This window comes from Anser cygnoides, chromosome 7 (genome assembly GCF_040182565.1).
Source record: "Anser cygnoides isolate HZ-2024a breed goose chromosome 7, Taihu_goose_T2T_genome, whole genome shotgun sequence".
Classification (NCBI taxonomy): domain Eukaryota; kingdom Metazoa; phylum Chordata; class Aves; order Anseriformes; family Anatidae; genus Anser; species Anser cygnoides.
In genome coordinates, this window is record NC_089879.1 from 2,424,896 (window position 1) to 2,432,895 (window position 8,000).

General features: G+C 43.0%; 1 long non-coding RNA gene across 2 annotated transcripts in view; it reads right to left on the bottom strand.

The window, feature by feature from the left end:
* LOC106038967 (uncharacterized) overlaps positions 1-6,592 on the bottom strand; it is an 83,752-nt gene extending 77,160 nt beyond the window's left edge. Inside the window, exon 1 of one of the 2 annotated variants that reach the window (XR_010832870.1) lies at positions 5,856-6,592. This is a non-coding gene — a long non-coding RNA (uncharacterized lncRNA). Of the gene's footprint in view, positions 1-2,338; positions 2,423-5,855 lie in introns of those variants that run through there. The other variant, XR_010832871.1, reaches the window with a different exon arrangement.
* Between the last annotated feature and the right edge of the window lie 1,408 nt (positions 6,593-8,000).

An 8,000-nucleotide genomic window follows, 5' to 3' on the forward strand; every position in this document is an offset into this window, starting at 1 on the left:
AACTGTGCTTTGTTTTATTGAATTTACTTGTTTACAAACACCCACACCCCAACCCACCACCTACGCTCAGCAGGGAAAGCCACCCTTCGTGTTGACACCAACGCTTCTTCAGTGAAGCATCAACAGATGCTTTCAGGCCCCAGCCTGCCCCACACCTCCTCCCCAGTTTAAGTCCCAGTTGCACAGGGACATTTGGCCAAGCCTGTCCCCGTCCTCACCCCAGCACGAGCCACGCCACCAAGCCCTGCCCGTGGTGCCCCGCATCGGTTTCACCAAACTGAGTACCATAGATGGGAGGGGAAGGTGCCTCCTGGAAATCAGTGACCACACATTTCCAGGACATCCTTTATCCTAAGAGCCACAGGACAAGGTAATGATGTAAAGGGTAAGAACAAGAGGGAAATAAATATTACAAGGGCTCCAGTGCCACGTTAGCTAGTATGTCTCCATTTACCTAAGCACATCTGGAAGCCACTGCACAAAAGCTATGTATGTTTAATACACCACCACCACCCATTCTCCTCTCTGCCGTATTCCTGCCAATACCTCAGCTCCCAATTCCCTCTCATCCATGCACAACCACTCATTCAACAGGAAAACGCTGATGCAAAAAAAAAAGAGCTGTGATTTTTTAAGCAATTTGATAAGTATTTTGAGTGCTAAATAGATTCTCTGCATACAGAAACAATCTCATTTTTGTGATTCACCAAGAATGAATATCTAACTGCAATCAAATCAGTGCTCCAGCTGCTACCAAAGCAGTAACTGCTGCTTACAGTATCTTGTGGACATGTCAGGCAGGTTGAGCTCAACCCACCTCTACTATCAGTCCTGGTTAACTTTCCTTCTGCTATGTCCACCACAAATACCCTTAACCGTGGCATTTGCAGTGCACTGATAGATCAGCACACCTAATTTAGAGGTAGCAACAGCTGCTAGATAAATCTATGTAGCAAAGGCAAAAATACTGCTCTAAATTCAAACCTTCCCTGACCCTTATTAAGGATTTCATGCAGGAAGAAAAATAAAAGGCGGCTGTTCCCCCTGTTCTTCCTAGGTTACCCCTTAGAAAGCCTTTGGATGGATTAGCCGGAGTAACACGTATCAGCCTGGATGCTGACGTTTTCTGAGACAAATGCTTGATTGATTTGTTGCACGGCCATTTCCGCTGATTTTCCCTGCCGCGAGGTTTGGGGCCCTGTACCTGCAGCACAGCCAAAGAGGAGTCCCCAGGGGCAGGCAGCAGAACACCAGGCAGAGCAAGGCCATTAACAAACCACTGCAAGGAAGCCTCCAAAGGATTGAAGCTGGAAGATGTTTTCAGAAATATAATGCAAGGCTTTCCAGGATAAAAATATTCTGTTTTAAAGTGTCCACATTGAAGTGATGCATATAAGAAATTCCAAAAGATTTCATTCTGTTTCTCTTAAAGCGGACTCCTAAGTGGCATTTTTAAGCATAAAAGGGCCTAAATTGAGATGAAAACAGCTAAATGCAAAGCTTAACACAAAACCAAAACCTGTGTTTCTGAGGGCTTATAACTACATTTTTATGGGTTTGTTTTTTCCTTATTGCTGAAGTGAATGCAATTGTGTTTGCATGCCCCATGTCTGAAACAGGCTCAAAAATTTTAATATGGAATAGGCACACCTCGAAGCTCCCCTGCTGCTGGCTGCAAGCAGAACTGAGAAGAAAGTTGGCAAGAAAAATATTTGCAAAAATATTTTAATGGTTGCCAATTTTCATAGTGTTATAGCAAGCCTGGCCATGGCCAGAGATTTTCTTGAAGCCTCGGCTTTCACAAGCAGAGATTAGAAGAAGACAGTGACTAACAGAATCAGAGCTCTCCTTCAGATAATCAAGAGTCACTAGTCCACATAGTTGCAAAACTCTTAAAAATACGTTCCAACTACAACATATAGACACAAACAGAAAGCAAATTAAAAATAAATTCATTGTTAGAAATGCAAATTTTTTTAATAAATTATTTTTTGACCAAAAAAACTGATGCCAAAGATAGCAGTTGCTTGGTCAAAAATGTAGCCGCCAGGAACCAGAAACCAGGGATTTAAGTCCCTTTGTATCAGCTTCTACACACAAGGCTCACTTTCTACTAAGTATCTTGGGGCTTTCATCATCAGTGGGGAGAGGGAACATGAAAGGCAGGGTGAGGGCTTTCCCAGAGGGATGGGATGTGCCTGGGACAGTTGGAAGGGGAAGCCCTTGTCTGCCCCTGTCCTCCCCACCACCTTTGGAAGTGGCAGTGGCAAGATGCTGGACTCACATCTCATCGCTGGCTGCGCAAATCCCCATCAGAGGGGATGCACCTCAGTGTTACCTGCATGAATTACGAGGATTAAATCATCCCAAACTGCAGCCAAGGAGTCACCGCACAGCATAAGCGGCCAAAAGCAAAGCCCAGCTACTAAATACTGAATGTGAGCGGAGAAGCACAGTTAATCTGAAATAATAAGTGGAAAAAAATCACATTCATTTTTCAGACAATTTCAAATGCTGAGCATCTTTATCCAGAAGTTTTCTTAATCCCACACAGCATCAGGAGGTTGAGGCAATGGCTGTGCTGTGCCTCTTATAGCAGCCACAGCCTCCTGCTCATGCTGCTGCCTGTCCATCTGTCTGTCTGTCCATGCACCTGGGCTCTGGACTGGTTCAGTCCCCAGCAGCACTGGAGCTGGACACCAAAACTGCCCGATTCCTCTGCACTACAAGGCTGTCTCTTCAAATAACTTCATTAAAACATCTTACTCTCCTCCATCCCAAGTCTGTCTTGGAAACTCCCAAATCCCAGGACCACAGGGGTTTGCAGGACATGGTGGCAGCAGCGCATGGAGTGGGCATGGGGCCAGGCCATGCCTGGCAATCACTGCCTGCAGCCTCACCTCCAGAAGTCCACTAAAAGTAGTCAGGATGGGTGGTGCTCACCAGGACACATTGCAAAGTGCGGGAAAAAACATGGGAAATTGTACATCTGCAGGGAAGCAGTGCAATAAATGTTTAAGGACTGCTCTCACCAGCCCACTCTTTCCCATCAAATTGAGGTCTTGCTTTGGTTTGTCACTGAGTTTGTCTGCTCCAAAACTGTGGTTGTCTCAGTGCATTTGTGAGGTCAGGCAAAATCCTTGTGTTTATACATCCTGCATCAGAGACACGCTGCCATGTGATTTGCCTCAAATCCTCTGCAGTTCTTTTCCCTCAGTCCTCTGCAGCAAGCACAGAACACGTTTTTAGCAAGTACCTCTATTTTCAGTTCGGTTTGCACTGAGCCAGTCTGATGACCTCATTCAAAATGCAAATAGAAGAGTATTTTTGGAAACGCCTTTTGCAACTTTTACCTATTGCATTGGTCTCCTCATTGTTAGGCAGAGAGCAGGGCTTTTCTAAGAAAATATAAAAAGCACAGCCCAAGAATGGGAGCACAAATTGGAGTTGCCCTTCCTGCCCAGCACCAAACCATGCCCATGAGCACCACATCCACATGTCTCCAGGGATACCAACTCCAAGCAGTTCCCTGGGCAGCCCATTCCAAAGCCTCACCGCCCTTGGTGAGAAGAAATTCCTCCTGGTGTCCAACATAAGCCTCCCATAGTACAACTCAAAACCATTTCTTTACATCCTACCACTTGACACCTGATATTTATCCCTATCACCTGAGAATTATATATCAATTATCTCTATTTAAAGCATAGGAGCAACCCTAACAGACATCCTTATATCTTTCTAGTAGTGGCCACAGGTTCCAGACTGCAGCTGTAAATGTTGAAATAGCCAAGGTTACAGGTATCTAAGAGTCATTTACCTGCTGATAGTAGTGTGAAATGAGCTAGGAGCTTCAGACTTAAGTAATCACCTGGGTGGTGAAAACAACTGAAACCACTGAGGCAGTTGGCACCCCTGGCTGGCAACATCAGAAGAGAATCTCCTCATTTCTATTCTAGATCCCTAACTCTCGAAGGAGCTATGACAGCCAATTTATTCATTCATCTTCTAACAGAAGAGGACCAACTGCTAAGCCACAAAAATGAGGTAAACAATTTCTGAACCTACTAAATATATATATATCATCAGATCTGAAGTTTGCCTAAAAGGTCACAGACAGCTCTTGCAGCCAAGAATTTGGGAATGCCCCCAATAGCACATGGCTGCCACTCACAACCTCTCTGGTGAACATGGAATACAACTTTTACTTGTGTGCAAGAATAAATCAACACTTGGAGCAAGTCACATATGATAGAAAACAGAAAACTATCAAAAGACCAGGAACATTTGATCAACAAGTAGGAACATTTAATACTCCAGGAAAAAAAGTGACATTTAAATGCCTGGCAATTATCTGCATAATAAGTTTAAGTGTTGAGAAATTGTAATTATAAATACTGCATTATGCATTCATATATTTTCATGCTCATGTAATATTAGAATTTCAAAATGTCATGACACATTTTACTTAAAACATTTATTTATTGACAATTAGAGCTATTCAAATAGCACCTACTTTTCAGTACCTTCAGCTGTTTTCTTCAGTGGTGAATGACAGACCAGAAACAGAAGTAGAAATAGCTCAGGTGTGATGTGTCAATTCTTTTTGATACATGCTACATGCTATTTCCTTTTCTTAGAGCTTCTTTTCTTAAGGCTGCCTCTCCCTCTATATCTCCAGAACAGTAAAATTTGCTCTGCAGAGCAGATACAGTAATGATCCTCCACAGCCACTAAATAATACATGCTTCTCCTTTACTTGTTGTATAATTTTTGGCTTTGCTTCCTCCTTTGCCAGCTACATAAGGAAGATTCATGCCAGCTTTGCTTTTGTTCATCAGACCAAATACAAGAGCTAAGACAAACTTTCCATAACCCTCATTAATCTTTTCCAGGCCAAGCTCACCATTCACAGCCAGTTCTTACAGGACAAAGTGGGCAGAAGGAAAAGCTCCTTCGGAGAACGCAGAGCAGGACCTGTGAAAAACATGATCACTCCTCTGTGCAGCCCTCTTTAGATCTTGTTGGTGGGAAACTGTAGATAGATGGTGGAAAACACAGGGCCCAGGGGCAGACATTGCTCCCTGGGAGCAGCCCCACAGCCCATGCAGCTGCTCCCTGCCCAGGACTACAGAGTCTTGTGGATGCAGCAGCTGAAGCTCCTGGCCTAAATCTTTTGCAAATCTGAAGCCCTCTCTCTCCATCTAAGCAGGCTATTTGTAGAGGGTTGGTTTTATTCACCCCAATTTAGTTTTGTAAAGGGAACAGCTTTGAGCCAAACCAGAAGAACCAGACTGAGCCTAGAAAGAAACTTCTCTAAGGCATTCACACAGCCCTTGCTACTTTCCCTTCTACTGACTCCTTGGTGAATTTTCTCCCTTTCTCCAGACAAGGATCTATTCTAGATTTTCCTCCTGAGCACATAAAGGGAGAACTTTGACATTTAGCAGCAAACTAACCAAAATAACTTTAATACTACATGCAAAATAACATAGCTTAGTCATTTCTTAGATTTAAACATGGGAAAAGGGAGGAAATATCAGATTTTACAAGATTTTTCCCAGTTAATGTCTTAAGGTTGCTTAAAACAGCCTCAAGATAGAAATATATCATGAGGCCACTAAAAAGCAGACTTGAAATCCAACATATACATGGAAGAGCCCTCTCTGATCCTTAAAGAGGCAAAAAGTTAACCTCAGTATCATTTCCCATAATTTGAGGCCACAAAACAAAATTCAGTTTGTGGGGGTGGAAAAAATAAAATAAAATACTCCTTTTCTACATTAAAAAAATAAAAACATCTTCCTTGTGAACCAGAAAAAGGAGCATGAATGAATGAAAAAAACCATGTACTTTACCTCTTGCATACAGAAGCCTTCCCAGCAGCATTTCAGTTCTACCAGTTCAATGCCTGCGTGTGTTCCCCTCTATTTAAAGACTTGTTGCCCCCTAATTAAGCCATCTGCAAGTTCACACTCCAGCCATGCCCAGTCAATCAGGGTAACGAGCAGGTCCTACCCCGCTGCTGGGCACAGCGGCATCAGCAGTGCAGAACCATCAGGATGCTGCCCCCAGGGAGCCTCATCGCTCTCTGCTGGGAATAACTGCAGCGCGTGGCACAAAGCGAGCGTCCGCTATGAGGGAAGTGGCATCCAAAACATGCACCCCCACGTCGTTGCAGAAGGGATCGCTAGCAGCAAGCGTTAGATCGGCAGATCCAGAAAATTTATCTAAAACTCTGGTATAAATATCATGGTTAAAGTCTGGTGGGCAAACGAGCTTCTCGTAGCAAAACCAGTACTTATGACATGTAGTTATCTTCAGATCTTTAGGAAGTGCTAATTGCGACCCTGCATCAGCCTTACAGAGTATGCAAAAACCCTGGAACTAGCAGTTGCGCAAAAATCTGAAATTAATAAAATTTCCTCTAAACCCATACTATTTTTCTAATGACAGAATTTTTATCAATTCAAAAACTTGGTTTTCTTTATTTGCTTCATTGTTGTTGTTTTTCAGTATTGTAACATGTTAGCCTGGCATAGTGGGTAACCCATTGGTTAGCAGTGTTCATGAAAGATTACTAATATAAAATAAACTTCTGGTCCCAGTGCTACAATTACAGATAAAATGCATCTGGATTCAAATATATACATATATATAAAAAAACATATGTATATATATATATATATAATATACTTTTATATATTTAATATTTAATTTATATATATATACAATATATAAAAATATATTTATATACTATATATATTATATTTATATATTATATTTTTTTGGGGGGGAAAGGTCAGGCTGGAATTTCATTCAAAAAAAAAAGTCTTTATTTTTGGATAATGAGGTTTTTACTCCTTATATCATTCTCTGTTTTACATGCCTCCATCTTTTACGTGGTTATTGGCCGGGTGCCTTGGTGGTGGCCCTGTGGGAAGCCCCCCGGCAGCAGCCTCCGCCCTTCGCCGTGCCTCCCTCACGCCTCCATCAGGAGCGGGAGCCGTGTGACCTTCATCACAAATTCAAGTTTTGCTCTGTAGGGAAAACATCTATGGAACTATAGAGCTATTCTGGGGTAAACGATAGACTATAACTTCCCAGTGACTTGCATCTCAGCCAAACTTGTCCTAATTAGGGAACAGGTAATTGTATTTGCTTGAGAGACGATGGCTGTATTAAAAGGCCAGAAATGTAACTTTCTGCAGTTGCTGCAAGCCATTCTCCTCTTCTCCTCCTGCTCTCCCAGAGAAAACTTGGGAAGCCATAAAACAGGCATATAAGTGGAACATATGCGCATTCCCAAGGCCCAAAAGGGGTTTTTCTCCAAGATGATCACAGGTCCGCTGTGTACCTGGCAACAAAAACGTGCAAAGGGAATGCAACACTGTAGAAGCCTCTAAAGGCATCAAGGAGAAAAGCAGCAGTTTTCCAGGATGATTGGCAAGAGGTCGGTTCTCTTCAAGCTGTTGCCAAGGACTAGGACATAATTAGATGTCAGGCACAATTCAGCGCCTGCCACCCGCTCCCTGCACCACTCCGGTGCCGGGCTCGTGGCTGGGGATCGTTAGGAGCACCGCGCAGGCATGGGCTGGGAAATTCTGCCTGTAGGCACTAATTTTAAACTGCTCTCACCGATCCCGTGTCCAGGGGGTAGGCATGCAGAATTTAGGGCAAGGGTAAAAAAAATAAATAAATAAATAGAACGTGGGGGAGAGAGAGAGAGAGAAGCATATAGGATGTGTTAATTTTTGAGCTTCACAAGGGGGGAGATGAGAAGGCTACACCATAGCTGCTTCTAACAGTGCAGCAATGCTCGTCGATAGGGTTTGCAGATCTGTTTGTTATCCATGTAGTATTTTGTCAAGGAATCTGCTTCCATGTGCATAGCATGCAGCGAGAGGCGAGGTGTTTGAGATATAGCATTTCCTAAAGGCAGATAATATTAAAAGTCTATATAAGGATAAAAATAAAATAAAAAATGGCAGCTGCCAGTATGT